At 41.7% G+C, this 19352-nt stretch overlaps 1 long non-coding RNA gene across 2 annotated transcripts in view; it reads left to right on the top strand.

The window, feature by feature from the left end:
• Positions 1 to 19352, top strand: part of LOC105513584 — an 84032-nt gene that overhangs the window by 10549 nt on the left and 54131 nt on the right. Inside the window, exons 2-3 of one of the 2 annotated variants that reach the window (XR_001002051.1) lie at positions 6158 to 6341; positions 7221 to 8755. This is a non-coding gene — a long non-coding RNA (uncharacterized LOC105513584). Of the gene's footprint in view, positions 1 to 6157; positions 6342 to 7220; positions 8756 to 19352 lie in introns of those variants that run through there. The other variant, XR_001002050.1, reaches the window with a different exon arrangement.

Below are 19352 nucleotides of genomic sequence, written 5' to 3'. Positions count from 1 at the left end.
TTTAGCACTGCGTGAACTCAAACCCTTTATAAGAAAGGAACTTCTCCACCCTTCATGCTGAGAATTAGTGGAGTCAATGACCTTCAGGGCATCTAAACTCACCTCTGCCCCACACATGAACCCTAGTGTCCTGAAAACATCCCCTCCCCTCTCCACACACAAAGTGTGTGTGTGTGTGTGTGTGTGTGTGTGTGTGTGTGTGTGTGTGTGTATAGGTGATGGGGGCAGGGGTGCACAAAACAAACCCAGATCAGATCCCAGTCCCTCTGCTCACTCACCGTGTAAACTCAGGCCTCAGTGTTCCCATCTATAAAATGGGATCCATAATATGAACCTGTGGGGGTCAAGGGCAGGCGTCAGATAATAATAAGTGATACTATTTCTGAGAAGCCTGGTGGCTCTTCTTAAACGCGGGTGTCACAGAAATCTGCAGCACTCTGACCAGAGGAGCCACAACACAAGTGTGACTCTGAAACTCCGCTGGCCATCTGATGCCACCAAGTGTCCACCTGCCAGACCAGCCTACCAGCAGCGCTGCAACCCCCCTGCAACCACCTGCACCACAGTGGCAATGCCTCCTCGCTCGGTGCAAATCAAGGTGGGGGTGGTGGAGGAAGCAGGCAGGTTAAAATAGCTTCTGTGGAATATTCTAGACTGGGAATCAGCTTTTCCCTATGGAACTCAAGGGCCTGGGGCACAAGCTGGTCAGCCCAGTCCTGACCAGAATCTACTTCTCCTTCCTTGGTTTGGTTTCTCTTTCACTTCCCCCTCCCTCGGAGCTTCCCCGCACCCCAGGCCCTTCGGGTCCCGGCTTCTCGGCCCTGCTACCGTACCTTGAGCAGCACCTGCTGGCAGCTTCCAGGGATCACGCCGGAACGCGGCCGCTGCTCGAGCCCAGCTCGCGGGATGCCTGGAGCCAGGGCCAAGCCGGTCTAAGCGGCAGCCTCTATTTTTACCCTGAGCACCAGCAAGGGCAACTTCTTTTAAGAGCAGCTCTTGATTTTTTCCCCCCTTTTGGCAGCTAAAGAATTCAGGGAGGGGAAAAAAAAAATCACTCTTCAGTGAGTGCAGCTGGGAATCTCTGAACCCAGCCCTCACTGCCAGGGACTGAAACCACAGCAAATGTCAGGGAGCGGGACCTGCGGAGGGGCCGACTGGCTCCCCGCGGACAGAGGCGAGCAGGGAGCGCTCGCGCACCAGCCAACTGCCCCCTTCTGAGTGCAGAGCGCGGTCCTCCAGCGACTGCACTAGCAAAGTGGCCCGCTGCCACCGCGTTATTCACCTAGTGGAGGCGGCCTGATTTACTGGCGACTTCACAAACCCAACTCCACGCTGGAGCATTTGCATGGCTCTGTTCTCGCCTCGAGGAGCAGCCACTAGCGAACCCGGTGGAGCAGCTTGCTGCGAGAAGGAGCCGGGAGGGAAACTGTGGTACCTTATTTTACTGTAATTGCAAAAGGAACGATGTGCCAGAGATTTATATTTAGAAGTTGTATGTTTCTACTTTTATGTAAATGGAGCAATTAGGGCCTGTCTTGCTGCTGCTAACTCCAATGCGTGTGCATTGCTGGGGAGCTGGTGTTTTCAATCACAATTAGTGAGCTGGTCAAAAAACAAAGTTCGTTTAAGGATAAGAGCTCAATTGTGCGAATGGGGGAGAGGCCAGCGTTCGTGTGCCGGCCTGTGGCTTGCGGTGACACCTAGCTTAGGGCCATGGCCAACCCTATAGTGGTGTTTACCTGTGGCAGCAGCTGTCCCTGTTCAAAGTTGGCATAGATGAGGAAGCAAGAATGTTCACTTTTCTTCTCAAGCAAACCGTCTGTCCTTCAGCTTTCATCCACGCTATTAATTGGTGTCTTTCCTCCCTACTCCTTGAGCAAGGAGACAGGCCCAGAAAAGCGGGGCGGGGAGGGGGGGCATTTTTCAGGGCTCTATTATTTTAGCTGCTGCTCACGGATTGCTGTTATTCAGTCAAAAATACAAGCCAGGAGACGTGAACACCCCAAGCAGGTGACTGGGATGTTGTTCTCTGATTCAGCTGAAATGACACAAGGCTGGGGGTTCAGAGGCACGGACAAGAGCGCTGACGAGTCAGGGTGTTTTCGTTCCTTCCTATGAAAAAATCTGTTTCCAAAAACGCATGATTTCTGGTTCATCCCGTCTGGGAAACCGAACATAAAACGTGACTACGGAGAGAAATCAAAAGGTGTTCCTAGCAGCTAATGTGTTATTCTGGGGCTCAGGCCGGAAAACCTGGCCTTGTTGGTGAGGGGTGACTCCCTCGAGAGGCAGCTCAGAATCCAGAGAATGTGGGCAGGGTCCAGAGTACTATCTGCTGCAGGGAGACTGCGAGAGTCTGTGATGAAGAAGGGTCTCATCAAATGGTTGACATTGAACATGGGATTGGCAAACACTGCCTATTTCCTGGAGAGCCACAGCCTGTACATAACTTGGGCTGAATGTTAGTTAGAGTTGGGACAAAGGAGAAGCAGTGTTTCACATTCAAAATTGAACTGGGAAGCTGTTTTGCTTTCAAGTGAAATCAATGAATGAATAGCTCTAAACAGAGAGAAAGAGGGAAACATTAAAAAGTCCCCTGAAATTCATTGAGAACAACAGGGTCAGAAATGGTTAATCTGAAACTTGACTCCTAAGCTTCACATTTCTTTCAGAACCACTGGAATATCCCACAAGGCCTTCTGCTATGTAAGAGCACTCTGTTTTCAGAGTGTTTGGAAACGCTGTTTTCCGAACCAAGGGAACCCAGATACTAGAACTAAAACAACTGGGGAAAAGAGAAGAAGGAAAAAAATCCAGTAAGTAATCTATTACTCTTCATTCTACAGCAGTGGTTCTCAACTGGGGCGATTTTGCTACCTGGGGGACATCTGGCAATGTTTGAAGACATTTTGGTTGTTACAGCTGGGAGGGAGGGTCCACTGATCATTAGTGGGTAGGGGCCAGGGATGCTGCTGAATATCCTACCATGCACAGGACAGCCCCCAACAACAAGAAATTATCTGGCCTACGGTGTTAACTGTTCTGCACTTGAGATACCCTGATTTCATGTTATAATTGTGAAGTTCACCCAACCTTCTCCCTATCCATCTCCAAGAGACCTTGAGAACCAAAGAAAACATTGCAACTCTATAAAATACTAATAATTCAAGTGATTCTGCTTCCTCTTGCGTCTTACGTTCTCTGATTACTGGAGACTACAGATACAATGCTCCTCTTGGGCAACATCGTTGCTCCAACCAACTTCCATGTATGGCCTCAATACATTTTCCTGCTGGCTTTTTGTTCTAACCCAAAGCAGAATCTTGGTGGCCAGCAACAAAATGAGATGGGCTGGCCCACACCCAAGTTGTTAGGAGACAAGAGACTCATGCAAAAGAATAAATGAATAAAGGATTGAGTTGTTCATTTTAGCAATTCAGTATCAGATAAATCCATGCAAGAGAGAATTCCCTGAAGTAAAATTCACAAAAGTAAGATTACCCTGCCTTTCTCCTAGAGCAAACGAATATGCTGTAGCTTGATTTTATTTGTTTAATACCTTAGGGGAATGACATACAATCAATATCCAAAGAGATAAAACAGTGTTTTGCTAAATCCTAATGGCTGTTGCAAGCAACATTATATTCTCCAAACTTCCTTTGTAAAAGGAAGTGGTGTGGCTGTTAAAGGAAGGCCATGCCCTTCCAGCCCTTCCAGGTGTTGCTTTCCTGTGAGGACTGGGGAAACTATTGTGAAGGATTCCACCTCATGGAAAATCGTAAGAGTAATCAACAAGTATTGGTGAAATGCACAAAAGGGAAGTTGCCTGGGTGAAACTAGCTTAGAACTGAAATCCTGTTGTCCAGACAGTGAGGGCTTACTTCCCTGGTTCATCACTTACCTCCTGAGTGACATGGGTCCTCCAGAAAGGAAAGGGTAGGTCAGAGATCATTTTAAGATGAAGGGAGCCATGAGGGGAATGTCTTAGACACTCTGACGCTGTGTCATCTCTTCCAACTTGTGAATCACCGTCTCCTCAGGTAAATGGTCATTTTGGAACCAAAGGCCTCAATCAACTTTCAAATGATTCAGAAATGCCTGGAGTTCTTCCCAAGAGGTAACCATGTGGTACATGTAAAAGAATTCAATATTGAGAGAAATACTCATTTACAACCACTATAGAAAAACATACATTGAAAAAAACCCAGACTAACTCAACCTGAAGAAATATGCCCTCAACATTCTTCCTGACCAATATATGTTTCAAAATTGTTTATCGTGACTCAGTTCTAACCCAATCAGGAAACATCTGCTTCAACAATTTATCTTCCTATTGCCCCAGAAGATTGTTGAAAAATACTCCCCAAGGAACATGGAACAGATTATTGTAATCATTTTTCTCACCTGGATCCCCTTGGGTAATAAGTTCCATTGCTGACTTGAAGACATGGTGGTTTAGCACGTAGATTCCACTGGACTGATAATAGGGCAGCAATCTTGCTTTGCATCCAGTTTTGCCTGTCCACAAAGATCCCCCTACAGCCTGTTCCCAAATCGCTGCTTGGAGGGAAAAGCCCCACAGAAAAGCCTGGGGACAGTCCTGAGTGTATTTTTTTTAAATCAGTGAATTGTTGCCTCCCTCATGTCCTAATAGAGTCCAAAGATTCTGCCCTCTGTGGGAGCACCTCCAAGGCATGGTCTGAGTGCCGCTGTTCACGAGTCCTGTGGACTCGCATGGACACTGGCAGCAGCTCAGCCAGGTGAGCAAATATTTCCAGGTGGCCCACTCTAATTTTAGGAAGGTCAAGTTTGCAAAGGTGAAATAGTAAGTAGGACTTCTGTCACTTTATCAGATTGGAAAAGCAAACTGTAATTAAGCACAATATTCTTAGAGTTTAAAATGGAATCACTGAATTCTACAACCAGCTTTAAACTCTCAAAAAATAACTTATGGCTACAATCCCTCTTCTACTCATTGAGTTCCTCTTAAAAGATGGAAGAGTATAATGAATGAGGGAGGAACCTCTATAGTAGAAGGAAAAAAAACACTCCAGAAAACCTCTCTCCCAAAGGCCAGGGGTTCATTTGTGATCCCTTAATGAAACAGGGGCAGAAAGCCAACAAGGTAATTTTGGCCAACTCCAACATCACTTAACTATGAGCCGAGAATAATTAAAATGGTGCTCCCTGTAGAAAAGAGTTCACCCAATAAGTTTCCCAAATTTCAAGGAGCTTTTGTTTTATTAGATGCTGTTAGCTTCATGTTAGTCACAGGAAAAAAAAAATGCCCACATACACACGCACAACTAAATGTAGTCAGTTTGCTCAGCTGCTGCTGACGTCACTGCTGCCCACTAGGAGTGAGTTACTGTCATAACCCCTCTTTTATTAATCATAGGCTGGAGGAAGCACAAAGTGGGTGACATCATTAGGCAAAGGACCGGCTAACTCATGCTCCAATTTACTCAGCTTTATTATAACATTTCTCGAGTGTCATATGAAAGTGATTACCATTTCACACTTTCCCCATCTGAGCAATCATCTCTAACCCTCAATTCGAATTCCCAGAGAGAAGCTTAGCTTTTCAGATGGAGGTGCATAAAGGCCAAATCTCACCAAGGGTCCTTGTCCCAAGAAGAAATGTCCTCCTCAGAACCTTCTTCCTGGGCTTGAAACAGAGGCAGTTTCTAGAACTGTAGGAAACTAAATAATTCTCCATTGTCTCTGGCCCTGGCAGTGGCCTCTGACTGGGGAAGACCCTGATGGTCCAGACGGGTGCAGCCAAGTATGGCCTCCCGGTGACCAAGGGCACAGGCACCTCAGTGCTCTGAAGTATGAAAAATACCATTTGAAGATGAGGTAAAAGGTAGTGGTTGAATGTATGGGTCCTGCAGTCAGACTGCCTGGGTTCAAATTTAGGATTCACCATTTTCAAACTGCTGGGCAAATGACTTGGTTCCCCAATTAGTATAATAAATATGGATAAGAATAGCACCCCCTTCATAGATAGGATTGTTGTCAGGGATAGCTCAGTTAATTTTGTGAGCCACATAGAATATGCTGGTACGTAGTCAATGTTGCTTACTGGTATTATTTCTCTTCCTTTTTTAAAAAAGCTTTATTGGCTAACCTGAACTCCCTACATCCTACTTTGTAGAGCCTTGGAAAGATGGGTAAATGCTCTGTGACAAGTCACCAGGGCAGACTGGTACTGGGAAGACCCTCCTACACATTTGGCTCTGTCCCTGGCTGGAAAGTTATAAGTCAGTCTACCTCTCTGTGGTCCAGTTTCCACACCTACTACTCTTTATCCCATGAGGAACTTCTGGAAACTAAAAAAGGTACATAATGAAAACCAAAAGAAGACATTGGTTCAAGGATCCTCAAGAGCTCAGCATCGTGTTTCTGTTGTTTCTTTTTGAACAGACAAAATTCTCGGAGTGTCCAGTAGCTACACACACACACACACACACACACCCCACATACTCACAAAAGTAGCATCTCCACAATGTTGCATGCATCAGGAAAAGCAAATGTTCTTTACCACAGGCTGGGCTATGCTTCATCCTCTTAAATTAGCATCTTGAGGTCTTTGCAGAAGCCATTTTATAGATGCCTACACTCATCCCCTTACTTGCATTCTCATCCTGAGGGTATTTTAAGGAGTCAAAATAAAGTTTACTTAAGCATGTGTGAGAGACAGAATGATAGACCAAAAGAGAAGGCTAGGGCTTCGTAATATTTAGATAATGATGAAACTGAAACGGCTGATGCAGAGTGTAGTAATTATATAGGATACTTTATTATTTGGGTTCACCTTTGCTCAGTAGTGAATTATAAGCACTCTACTAGGTGAGAGATTTGGCTTCCAAAATGAACAACTGGTACAGGATGGAACTGCCAGACCAAGTCACATGGCAAATAAAATAATAATACATAGAAACTTTAGGCTCTCCTAATTGGAAGCTTCCTTTAGACAACAAAAGATGCCAGGATATCTGCTGCCCCCTAACTGGTTCCATGAAGAAGAGCGTATAACTTTTTAAGAAGCAAACTCTGATTCAGGTACAGTTAGTTGGCGGCTGAGTCAACCTCCTAAGTTACGGTTGTGAATTTGGTCATTTCCGTGAACCTGTTTGTTACGATTAAGGCAAAGCTATTGGGTAGAGTCCTGTTCTGTTTCTGTCTTTTCCTGATGGAGAGGCACTCCTGATTTGCAGCAGCTGCCCAGGTAGAACAGGTTGACCAAAGCACACATCACCAACACAGACTGTTAATCACGTGACTAGATAAAACTCTCACGGTGTCATTCAAATTTCCATATCCTTCTTCTATGGAAATTTCTGAGAGACCCAGAAAAGGAGCACAACCATGAGGGAAAGTGAATCCTGCAGACTTGAATATTCCAGACTTACCAGGTGATGCAGCTGTCCATCAGTGGGAAGAGGCTGAGGCGCCCCCTTCTGGTGCATCTGAATAGGAATAAACTCTGGGTAGAAAGAAACCCTGTAGCAACTGGGCACCTTCTCTGTGATTTGTCCACTTCCAATATCAAAATTGCTGCTTTTTAAATGACATCCATCCTAAGTTTAAAACAAAAACATATTATTTGTATAAAATGTGGAAGACACAAAACAAAAAATGTAAATCACATGTAATCATCCCTCCCAGAAATAATCATTATTAAAATTTCTGTGCGTGTGTAAAAATTGCAATCCTACTGTAATATTGTACTGTATACTGATATTTTTCACCTATCAATGTATGTTGAGCAGTTTCAATGGTCAAATTATTTCTTGAAAGTATTAATGACTGGGGAGTAACCTTTCAAATAGGTGTGTCTTTATTTTTAAACCAGTCCACAATTATTGCATATTGAAGTCATTTCCCAAATTTTGTAAGTGTGAGTATTGCATCCATCCTTTTATGTGTTTAAATGCATCTCTTATTATTTCCTTGAGACGAGTTCCTAGAAGTCGAATCACTGGATCTAAAAATGTGGACATATTTGTGCTGGGCGCGGTGGGTCACGCCTATAATCCCAGCACTTTGGGAGACCAAAGCAGGTGGATCACGTGAGGTCAGGAATTCGAGACCAGCCTAGACAACATAGTGAAACCCCATCTCTACTAAAATTACAAAAATTAGCCAGGTGTGGTGGCACACGCCTGTAATCCCAGCTGCTCAGGAGGCTGAGGCATGAGAATCACTTGAACCCAGGAGGCAGAGGTTGCAGTGAGCGGAGATGGCACCACTACACTCCAGTCTGGGCGACAGAGTAAGACTTCCTCTCAAAATAAATAAATAAATAAATAAAATTAAAATTAAATAAGATAAATAAAAAATTAAAATGTGGACATATTTAAGATCTTTATATATATAACCACCTGCCCTCCTGAAAGTTTTTACCTGTTACATTCCAACCAATAGTGTAAGGGCATGACTCTTTCCCTGTGTTTTGGGATGGATGTTATTATCAAAGTTCTCTCCCACCCAGGCCAAATACGGTATATGCTTTGTTTTATTTTGAATTTTTAAATTATTATTTAAAATGGACATTTTGTTGTCCATTTGAACAACTTTCTTTTGAGTAACTGTTCATGTTCTTTGCCCATTGTTTCTTTTATTAATAAGAACCCTATTCTCATTCTTATATTTTAAATAAAATTTCATTGTATATACATTTATATTATCTATAGTAAAGTATATTTTATTATTAATGAGAACTTTTTTTATATTAAGACTCCTACCCTACTGTCTTCTACATATTATTGTAATTTTTCCCCTGTTAGTTCCTGGCCCCTTAATTTTGTTTGTATTAATAGTGTTTCAGGCCAAAAGAAAGTTTACATTTTTATATGAACTCATCTAGGAATTGCTACCTTTTTGCTAAGGCTTCTCCATCAGGAAATCAAATTGATACTCATGTATATTTTTCACTAAATATTTTTTGACACTTTATTCTTTAATCCAACATATCTGGAATATATTTTGGCATACAGAACAAGGAAGAGCTATGACATTTTAGAAATTTTTCCAAAAATTGAATGAGCACCATTTATGAACTTTTCACTTTGGAATGCCATTTTCATCACCTGTTGAATGTGTATAAATATGAGCACTAATTTCATTCGATTGATCTGTAGTGTGTTGCTAAGCTTGTGATCCTGTTCCATTCATGTCATTTCCCAGTTTTAAAGTTGTTCTTTTAACTCTAGTTCTGTCCTATCCCAGGTCTTTTTATGTATGTGACTCAAGTCCACAAGCCAACAGTTATCTTGATTAAAATATAATTTCCTAATGCCAGGGCTTTATAACAACTGTAGATAGTTCTAGATTTTTCTCTACCTGTAGTTACTCAAAGTTTGTCATTTAATGGTAGCATATTATTGAACAGTGTGTTTGTTTGTTTGTTGAGACTGTATCTCACTCTGTTGCCCAGGCTGGAGTGAAGTGGCACGATCTCCGCTCACTGCAACCTCCATCTCCTGGGTTCAAGCAATTCTCATGCCTCAGCCTCCTGGGTAGCTGGGACTATAGGTATGCACCACCACACCTGGCTAACTTTTTGTATTTTTAGTAGAGAGGGATTTTCACCATGTTGCCTGGGCTGGTCTCGAACTCAGGCAATCTGTCTGCCTTGGTTTCCTAAAGTGCTAGGATGACAGGCGTGAGCCACCGTGCCCGGCCTTAAACAGTGTTTTTAATTAAAAAAGCTTCTTCCTAATTCTAAAAATAATAGGTATTCATTTTTCAAATACAAACACCATCGAGGAAAAAAGAAAGGAAGGAAGAAAGAGAAAGAGGAGGGAGGTAAAGAGGAAACAAAGAAAGGGAGAGAAGGAGGAAGGGAAAAGAGGGAGGAGGGACAGAGGGCTCCTACAATTTAATCATCCAAAGAAAACCAGAAACAAAATTATGGTTTCTGTCTATCCAGAAATGGAAAGATCTTTCCTCATTTCAGGAACGTTTTCTTCTATTGCATTTTTGACAAGTGTTTTTGTTTGTTTCTAAAATTTTCTTGAATGTGTAAATTGTTGATTTAAAGATTTAGTTTTTGAGTGTGCTCTTTAGCTTTCTTTGCTCTTTGTTTCATTTCTTCTTGTTAGTTGAGGAATTTATGCATAAGCCCTATGTTGCTGTTTATTCTTTTTCTGTTAACTCATTTTTGAATGGGATAAGACAGCAGGTCTACTGTTTGCCCTAAAATAGCATAGATGTGTTCTCATCTATCCTCCTTTCTACTTCTCTGAACACCATCTACATCTCATCTAACGGTTGGGTGCTGATGGCCTCTGGGGCCTAGGACAAGAGCTGAGGTCATGGGTTGGAATTTCCTGTTGACCCTGCAGCCAGGTCCTGTCTTGACAAGTTAGGAGTGTGTCCCTTCTGTTGGAGGAATATGCTTCAGGTCTCAACCTTTTCCCTAGTTTTGGAATGGACTGGATTAGAAAGATGTTGGAGTTTGCAGCCTTTTTCTTCTGTACTGCTGCATGTGTTTAATTCTTCATCGTGTCTCAAGCTTACAGCTCTCACTCCTCATTTCCTTTTCTTACCTGTGACAAAGCCTCTGTTCATCCATGCTTAGATGTAAGCTTATGCCACCATTAACAAAACTTAGGGAGAGAAAACTAAAATCACCCATGCACTCCAGGCTTGGCAGATGCTCACACCTGACTCATTCTTTCGTTTTTGGGTCCTTCCCCCAACAGCTGCCACAGCTGTGTGTTGGCTGGCTGCTTCCTGGTCCCTAGTTGGACCCTGCTTCTCTGCAGTCCCTTGCATACAGACTCTCTCTGTGAGACACATTCTCCTCCTCTTGGGCAGGACCTAAAACAGCCTCAGGCCTGCCTTCCCTCCCATGTAGACCCTATTAGGTCCACAGGAAACTCATGCATTTCTAGCCCACTATTGATAGGAACGTGGTTTCTTAATAAACATAGCCCCTTCCTCTTTTTATCCTTTACCTTGTCTTAGACCAATTTACATTTATTCAGGCATGAGTTAGGCATTAGTGTGCAGGGTCCCTCAACTGCAGAAGGTGCTGTTGAAGCCTATGTTAGTTATCTTTCCTGGAGTTGAGGGAGATTAATTAACCCTACCCTGTTGGGAGAGCTGGGACTCACACACAACTGGCAGGTGCTTCTTCTGAAGGCGTCTCCCAAAATTCACCCTCCGCCCACCCCCCGCCTTGCTCTCCACTCTCTTAAACTTTTATATTCTCAACATCTCTCCAGAGTCTTAAAATAATGGAATCTGTTCTCAGATATCTACTTCAAAGGTTCCTTTGCAGTGGTCTCTATCCTCTTCACTCTGGTATCTGATAGCTATCTGGTATTTTGGCCCCTGGGTTAGAATTTCAATTTTAAAACATTATACTAGTTTTAAAACACTAAATGTTTGTCTTCTATTATTGCTTGAGTGAGAAATAAGCCTTTATTGATTTTGAGGCATCATCATTTTGGGATCTATTTCTTCTAGCAACTATTACCTTCAAGATAAGAAGAGCAGAAGATGAGAAATTTAAAGGCAGAGGCTTGGGAACCTTCATATTTACGAGGTGAGTGGAGGAAGAGGAGCCCGTGAGGAGCTTTGAGGAATCAGATGTGTAGGAGAAAAACACGTAGGGAACATTGTCAAGGAAGTCAAGAAAAGTGAGAGTTTGAAAATGTCAGATGACACGATGTGGTCAAGTAAGACACTGACAGAAAGGCCCAATAGATCTGGCAATATTCTAATCAGTGACAGTGCTAGCCTGAGCAGATCAGCTTTGTTACTTGGGGACAGATTTTAGTGGGAAGAGGAGGGGATGAGAAGACTAAGGAGATATACTCTGTCCAACGTTGTTAAGAAGAAATTGAATAATGACTAGAGAAGGAGACACTGAGAATTGAGAGAAAGCCCTTTCAAATTTTAAGATGGAGATTTAAGCTTCTCTTCTGAGACAAGTGAGCTGCTAAAGGTAAATAACTTTACAATATGAGAGAAGACAGAGAAACAAATTTCCTCCTGAAGTAAGAAATGATGGATTGATTTCAAAATAGACACATGTTCATACCACTCCTTATCACCTCCATCACTGTCCCTCGGGCCAACCTGCCATTCTTGTTGATCTAAATATACCACCGCACCTGAATAATTGCAACAGCCTCCTAGCAAATCTCCCTATTCCCATCCTTGCCCCTGTAGACTATTGGGAATCCAACACTCAAAATGACCCTTTCAAAAATGCAAGGCAGATGAGGTCTCTCCTTTGCTCCTACCCTCCCGTGGCTTCTCCACTCACTCACTGTTGTGGCCAGAGAGAAGCTACGTGACCTGGCCACATCCCCGATCATGTCTTCTCTGTTTGTCCTTGGTCTCTGTCTTCTTCACATGTGATCCCCCTTGCTTTCCTTCCAACAGAATGAGCTTGTGCATGTCCCAAGCCTTTGTGCTTGACATCTTCTCTGCCAGGAATTTCGTCATTTTCCATCAGACACCCTCGCAGCTCACTCCCTGACTTTCTTGTTATTTGTTTCCAGATCACTGAAGCCTTTTTGGACCACTCAATATAAAATAGCAATGGACTCCACCCTGGTACACCCTAACACCCAGCCTGTTTCATTTTTCTCTGTTATATTTATCACCATCTGAGGTATTTGTTTATTGTCTATGTGACAACACTAGAATGAGGGTAGAGACATTGTTTTGTTAACAGCTAAATCTTGGCACCTAAAACTGTGTCTGGCTTGTAGTACTTGCTCAATAAATATTTGTTGGCTGATGAATTACTCCTAAGCATAGGTGGTAGGATTAGCCTTAAATTAAACAAGAAGAAAAAAATAAAAGATGGGCATAGAGAGACATGATAATAACTGACAGAGAAGGGAATTAAGAGAATTTTCATCTCATTGATTTTGCAGTAAAAAAGAAGTTAAGCTCATCTGCTGAGAGAGATGTCAAAGCTGGTGGAGGTGGTGGAGTGGAAGGTTTGAAAAGATAGGTGAAATGTTATAACAGTTGCAGAACCAGATAGGAGATGAGGGGGATTCTGAACACCTCCAGGCATTCTGGAAGACATTGAGACTGAATGCACTGAAGTTTCAGGAACACCAAACCAGAGAGTTGTTCTGTCTTACCCAGAAGTGTTCTTCACTATAAGGTATAGAAGAGAGAAGGTCAATTGTTTAGATATAGCACTGCTGTCCAGTAGAACTTTCTGCAATCATGAAAAGGTTCTACAATCTGTACCGTGGAATCGAGTAGCCACTGGCCACGTGTGCTTATTGAACATTTGGAATGTGGCTATTGTGACAGGCTGCGCACTACACAGCGCACGTCGGGCGATCCAGACTCAGGTTCTGGCAGAGCAGGAGCTGAGAAAGGACAACAAAGAATGGGAGTAAGAGGAAATGTCAGTAAAGAAACTGTGTGGTGCCCTCAGGAATCTGAACCAGGTGAAGAAAGATGTGAAGCCAGATAGCTACTGATGGTTTGTGAAAAATAACATCATTCAGGAATCAGAGATATCGATGATGTGAAATGCAGGTATGTTGAGAGAGAGTGAGAGCTGATGGGCATTGGGTCTCAGAAAATGAAATGCTGAAGATTAAGATTTCAAAGGACAAACCATTGTGAATAGTAAAACAGCCCAGGGCATGGGCATGGGATATGTTTCTTATGTGGAGTGGTTGTGAAAGTCTTTGGTGTTAAGGGATTCAAAGGTCTGTAAGAGAGGGTTGGCTGAATAAAAAACCTGGGGTAGATGTCTGGCACAGAGATGTATACTGTGACAGCCACAGCCTCAAGGCTGTTTTTATATGAAGGTGGAAATACGATGAAGATAATGTTCTGTTAGTTATCATTGATCAAGCACTCATTTCTGCTAGGCATGGAGCGAAGTGCTTGATATATATGTAATACCCTTTCACCCTTCAAATAACATTTTGAAATAGGTTTTCTTATTATTGCCAATTACAGATGAAGCCACTGAGGCTTGGAAAGACCAGATAACTTGTCCAAGGATATACCCTGAAGGTGTGATGGAGCTAGGATCTCAATCCAGGCAGCTTGACATGAAAGCTCATGCTGACCAGGTGCAGTGGTTCATGCCCGTAATCGCAGCACTTTGGGATGCCCAAGACAGGTGGATCACTTAAAGTCAGGAGTTCGAGACCAGCCTGACCTACATGGTGAAACCCCATCTCTACTAAAATTACAAAAAATTAGCTGGGCGTAGTGGTGCTACTGGGTAGTCCCAGCTACTCTGGAGGCTGAGGCAGGAGAATCACTTGAACCTGGGAGGCGGAGGTTGCAGTGAGCCGAGATTGCACCACTGCACTCCAGCCTCAGCAACAGAGTGAGACTCTATAACAAAAAAAAATTGAAAAAAGACAAGAAAGCTCATGCTGTCCAGCACTAAGCTCCATTACTTTCATCTTTTTTCTTTATGTCTTTCTGTTCTCATCTGAGCCTTCATACTTGCAGCAGCAGTGGTCAGCAGTAAGAGTCCTTAGTGGCTAGCACCCACCCCCATCCTCATCCATGTCTCCCAGATCAAGGAGTTGCAGGAAAACATGCATGCTTGATAGGAGGGGGAATGTCCGTGGAGGACTCCATGTCAGAGAAGTTAGCTGGTGGGCAAGCTTAGAGTGGAAACTGAGAGTTATGGCAGCGGATTACAATGGAACAAGTGGGAAAGTAGGAAGGGGTGCAGTGGGAGGAAGAAGGCGGGGATACGGAACCCACTGGATGAGATTCCTGGGAAGGAGAGTCCTTGGAAGGCCTTCATTTGGGATGGTGCAAAAGGCTGACAAGCTAATATTAACTGACCTTAAACTTTCATACTTAAAATATAATATGTATGGCATGCACAATACTCATATCTCATGCCATGAGAAACATTTAAGTGTAATGCTTCCTATATTAACAGATATTAGAATGGCACTAAACAGGAAGCATTTTTAAATTTAGGAGTGCCTGGTTAGCATAGTATCATTCAAGTGGTTCTTGCTACACCTGCTTCCGTGAGAGTATCACACAAGATAAAAACTTCCAGAAGCACTGAGATAAGAGTGGGGATGAGTCTTAGTCTACATACACAGGTGGTCAGGATAGGTAATTTACTTTATTTTTCTGTGATTGCATTAAATTCCTACCCTGAGCCTTCAATTTGCCATATGCTGGTAAATAAGCCTCACTCTATTTGAAGTCCTCACATTTTTTTCTGTACCTAAATTCAGGAATCGGGGAGGGTGGGTGGAGTAGAGAAGAGGGATGAGAGAGCTTGTCTCGTTTTTTCAGTCTTGGGCTAGAGAGGGTAACATGTGACTTAGCACCTATCTTACCTGTGTCCATGCAGAATCTTTCTTCCTTCCTGTTCTAGGCAGATCAGAGCTAACTTGTTCCTCATTGTTAATTGCAAGCCCCTTAATTATAATGTTTTTCAAGTTCTGGTCAGAATAATAAGGCAAAAAATAAAAATAATGAGCAAAATGCAACAAAGCGGTGACAAAATTATCTTTATTTCTTAGTAGATGGTGTGAGTGTGCTACAGGTATAATTTTTCAGTGCACAAATTCATATGCAAAACACATGACATTTCTTTAGTTCTGAAATCAGCACAAATCAGTGGGAAGTCAAATCTCTCTTATGGTTTTTTACCCTCCCCCCATTCTAAAGTTTCCTGGTCTTGGCAAAGGAAAGTTCCTCCGTTCATAGGTCCCCACTGGCTAGTGCTGGGGTGCCAGTGCTCTCTGAGGGGCCCCACAAGGACTGAGACCTTGCTGCTCTCCTAGGTACTGCCCAGCTGCCTGCAAAGCTCCACTGCTCCTGTGAGGGTTTTGCCAGCCTCCCACCCACCTCTTCCTCTCCTCCCTTCGCCATGTCCAGTCCATTTTCCTTTCTGCACTGCATGTGCCAGATACCCACCACAGCCTGTTCCAAATTTAGTAGAAGTCTGCCCTGCAGAAGCATCTGAGGCAAAGATACACAAAGCCCTGGCTTTCTACCTTTCATACAGGAAAAAGGACAATACAAAAGATAAACACAAACCGATATTAAAACAAATTGTATTCACCATTGTGTGACCACAACAAACCCTAACTACGTTAATTTGCAAGCTTACATAAGAGTTCAGCCAGATAACAGAATACAAATATTTTAAAAATAATAACATTTTATAGGACAAAATAATATACAATGCCTAGAAGTTATTTTAGAAGATAGTTGTTTCTCTACTCTCCATTTTACAGATGAAAGAAAAAGCGCATAAACAGAGTGACTGGTCCAGTTTTACACACCTATACAGTGGCAGAGCTGGACTACAAACCCAAGTCTATCCAGTTCCGAACTCCATGCACTCAATCACTATAGCATACTGTCATAATAAAGCGATATATTCCAGTATTATGTTTTAGTGATTGGGTGATATATGGAGTTATGGAGTGCGATATATCTAGCTCTCTCTTGCATTTGTTGAGCATGTACTATTTGCCAGGCACTTTGCTAAAAACGCTTCAAACATGGTATCTTTTAATCCTACAGTATCCACTCACATAGGTGTTATTAATCCATTTAGCACCTGAGGCAGATGAAGAATGTGATGAACTAATTCTTCATTCATTCTTCCACTGTGATCTGGCGTGTGCCATGAATACCATTAAAACTGTTCTGACACATATTACCAATAATCCTCTCCACAGAACACTTCAGTATTCTCTTTTTGAGTGATTGCATCTACTTCCTGGTTTTAACTGATAATATTGGTGATTCCTAATCTCTCTCTGGCAATACCTTTTATCTGAGTTTCAGACTCATACAAACAACCATATATTGATTTTATCCATTCAGGAGTCTTTTAGGCATCTTTAACTCAACATGTTAAAATTTAACCAACTTCTTTCTCCCTAAACAAGCTCCTACTTTTGAATTTTGAGCTCAGTTATTGGTGTCCAATCACCCAGGAGTTCTTTCTTGACTACTCTCTTTTCAGTCTGCACAACTAAATACAACCAATAACCACATCATAACCATTTACCTTATACGTAGTTCTAAAGGATGATAAAACAGGACATTGTAGGTTAGGACCTTAGCCCAGGTTCTAGCACAATGAACACTCTCAAGAAATGTTGGCTATTGTTTTTACTAATATATAAGCAATGACAATAGCCACTACCACAACAGAGACACACTGACTATGCCACTGCAGACCATGGCTGTTAATTAGATGCTGGATCTTTTTAATTAATGTCCCCATTGTGTCCTTTTTTCTTTTTTCTTTCATATTTCCATATCTTTGCTCTGTGTTTAGTGAGACTTCTTCAACTTAACCATCTATCCTTCCTTTTACTTTTGTTTTAACTAATATTTTTAATTTGTAAAAGCATTTTAATTGCTATTTCCTTTCTGTCTTTGGGTTTAATTTCTTTTAAAATATTTCTAAGAACATTTTGTAAAGGTGCCCTTAGAAAAGACACTTTCTGTTTTGTGCTCTGAATAATTTCTGTTTTCCACATCATCTATTTTTTTGTTTGTTCACCTTTCATAACTTTGGTTTTCCTCATGCCTAGTTATCCTAGGTTGTTCCTTTGTATTCAAGATGGAGTATGCTAATTATTATGGTGGGCATGTTAATTACCAGAGCTAGAGTGACTGCCTTTTGCTGTTGTCTAAGCATGTTTGTTTCCTGACCTCTAAGTCTTGATAGGAAACATGAATAGGTGATTTTGTTTGGTTTATTTCTCTTTATCTTGCACCCTATGCCTAGAAGAGTATCTGGCACAAAATAAGGGCTCCCAAAATAAAAGCACATTGTTATTGAAGGGCTTTTCCTATTGTAGTTGGCAAGATTGTTAGTGGAATCTAAAGAGACTTCTAATGAAACAAGGACACTAACCTAGTCCTAGGGAAGAAAAAGAAATGTATTTTAAGTATAGTCAACCCTTCAAGCCAATGTTCTTTTATTTTCTTCTGTTTTTATTATAGAAACTTCCCAAAATCAAATTAAAACAGCAAGGGGCAATGCTGATCTGATAGCTCACACCCTCTGCATGAAGAATTAGATATGAATCCTGATTCCATTTCTATTAGTGAGATCCTGAGATACATTCCTTAACTCTCCACATCTTAGTTTGTCTACATACAGACGCCATAAATCTTATCTGCTTGCTTCCCAGGGTTTTGTGGGAATTTTAGTCAGTATCTTATATTTCAGTCACCTTAGAAACAATTCCTTTTACAAATACACTTTACCAGGCTTCATTTTTAAACTCATAGTTGTATCATAGCCTATGTTGACAAGTGTTCCTCCAAAAAAAGCCTGTGATAACACAGTGCGTTAACTGGCACATATCAGAGAATGTGTTCCTGGGTTGTCAGACATGAATCAAGACTTGATCGAATCAAATTCTCAGGTACTAATCTTTTAATCTTAGCACTCTATTGATGTCACCCCTCTATGGCCTTCTGTTTGCTTCTGGAGAAGTCTAAAGTCAGCCTGATTTTTTTGCTTCTCTCAAAGTTAGCTTGTTACTGTCTTTTTACATTTTCTTCATGGAGACTTCTCAGCTCTGCTTTATTTTGTTTTTATTTCTCTTCATAATTCAAAAACTTACCATGGTGGAATGATATGTGATATTTTCTATTAACATTTCCTGAAACCTGTTTAGCCCTTTTCAGTCTGCACACTTTGGTGGTTTCTTTTAGTTCAAGAAACTTTTCTTACAATTACTCTAGTGTCCTCTCCAATTCCTAGGTTGGCTTTCCATTTTATGAACTCCATATCTTTTCTCTGTGAGTATTCGTCTCTTGGTATATTTCTTCTTTTTACTGGAAGAGCTGCTGAAGTGTATCACTCTCATCTGTGTGGAATTTTATTCAATACCCATCTTGTCCTTTATAATCTCTAGTACAGATTTTAATTCTGCAATTGCAAATTTTTTATCCTTTTATCTCACTTGGCCCTTTTTTATCCTGGATTTCTTTCTAAATTATTCTACTGCTTTTATCTTATCATTCTGTCTTTTTCAGGCCACTTTTTCTTGGACTGCTTCAGGGTATCAGATTTCGAAAATGTCCTTCTGTTAGTAAATAACTTTAAGAAGAATGCTTTTCCATGGAATGCTAAATATCCTGGACACTTCTCTTTTTCAAACATATAGTTCTTTCATTGTTTTGTTTTGTTTTTTTCTTTTTTCCTTTTCATCTGGAAAGAGAGCCATTCATACTTGATGTTTGCAATTAGATAACACAGATTCTTTGGCTTTGTTCTCTGACTTTTGTAACCTGTTAAATACCCTGGAAGGAAGGTAATTAGTAACTCCTAGACTCCGTTAAGCATTCTTCTTAGAATCATTGATTCTGTTATATTC

The sequence above is a fragment of the Colobus angolensis genome, unplaced genomic scaffold, assembly GCF_000951035.1.
Source record: "Colobus angolensis palliatus isolate OR3802 unplaced genomic scaffold, Cang.pa_1.0 Scaffold232, whole genome shotgun sequence".
NCBI classification, from domain to species: domain Eukaryota; kingdom Metazoa; phylum Chordata; class Mammalia; order Primates; family Cercopithecidae; genus Colobus; species Colobus angolensis.
The sequence above is the reverse complement of the archived record's forward strand: the minus strand, read 5'-3'. Positions and strand labels throughout refer to the sequence as shown.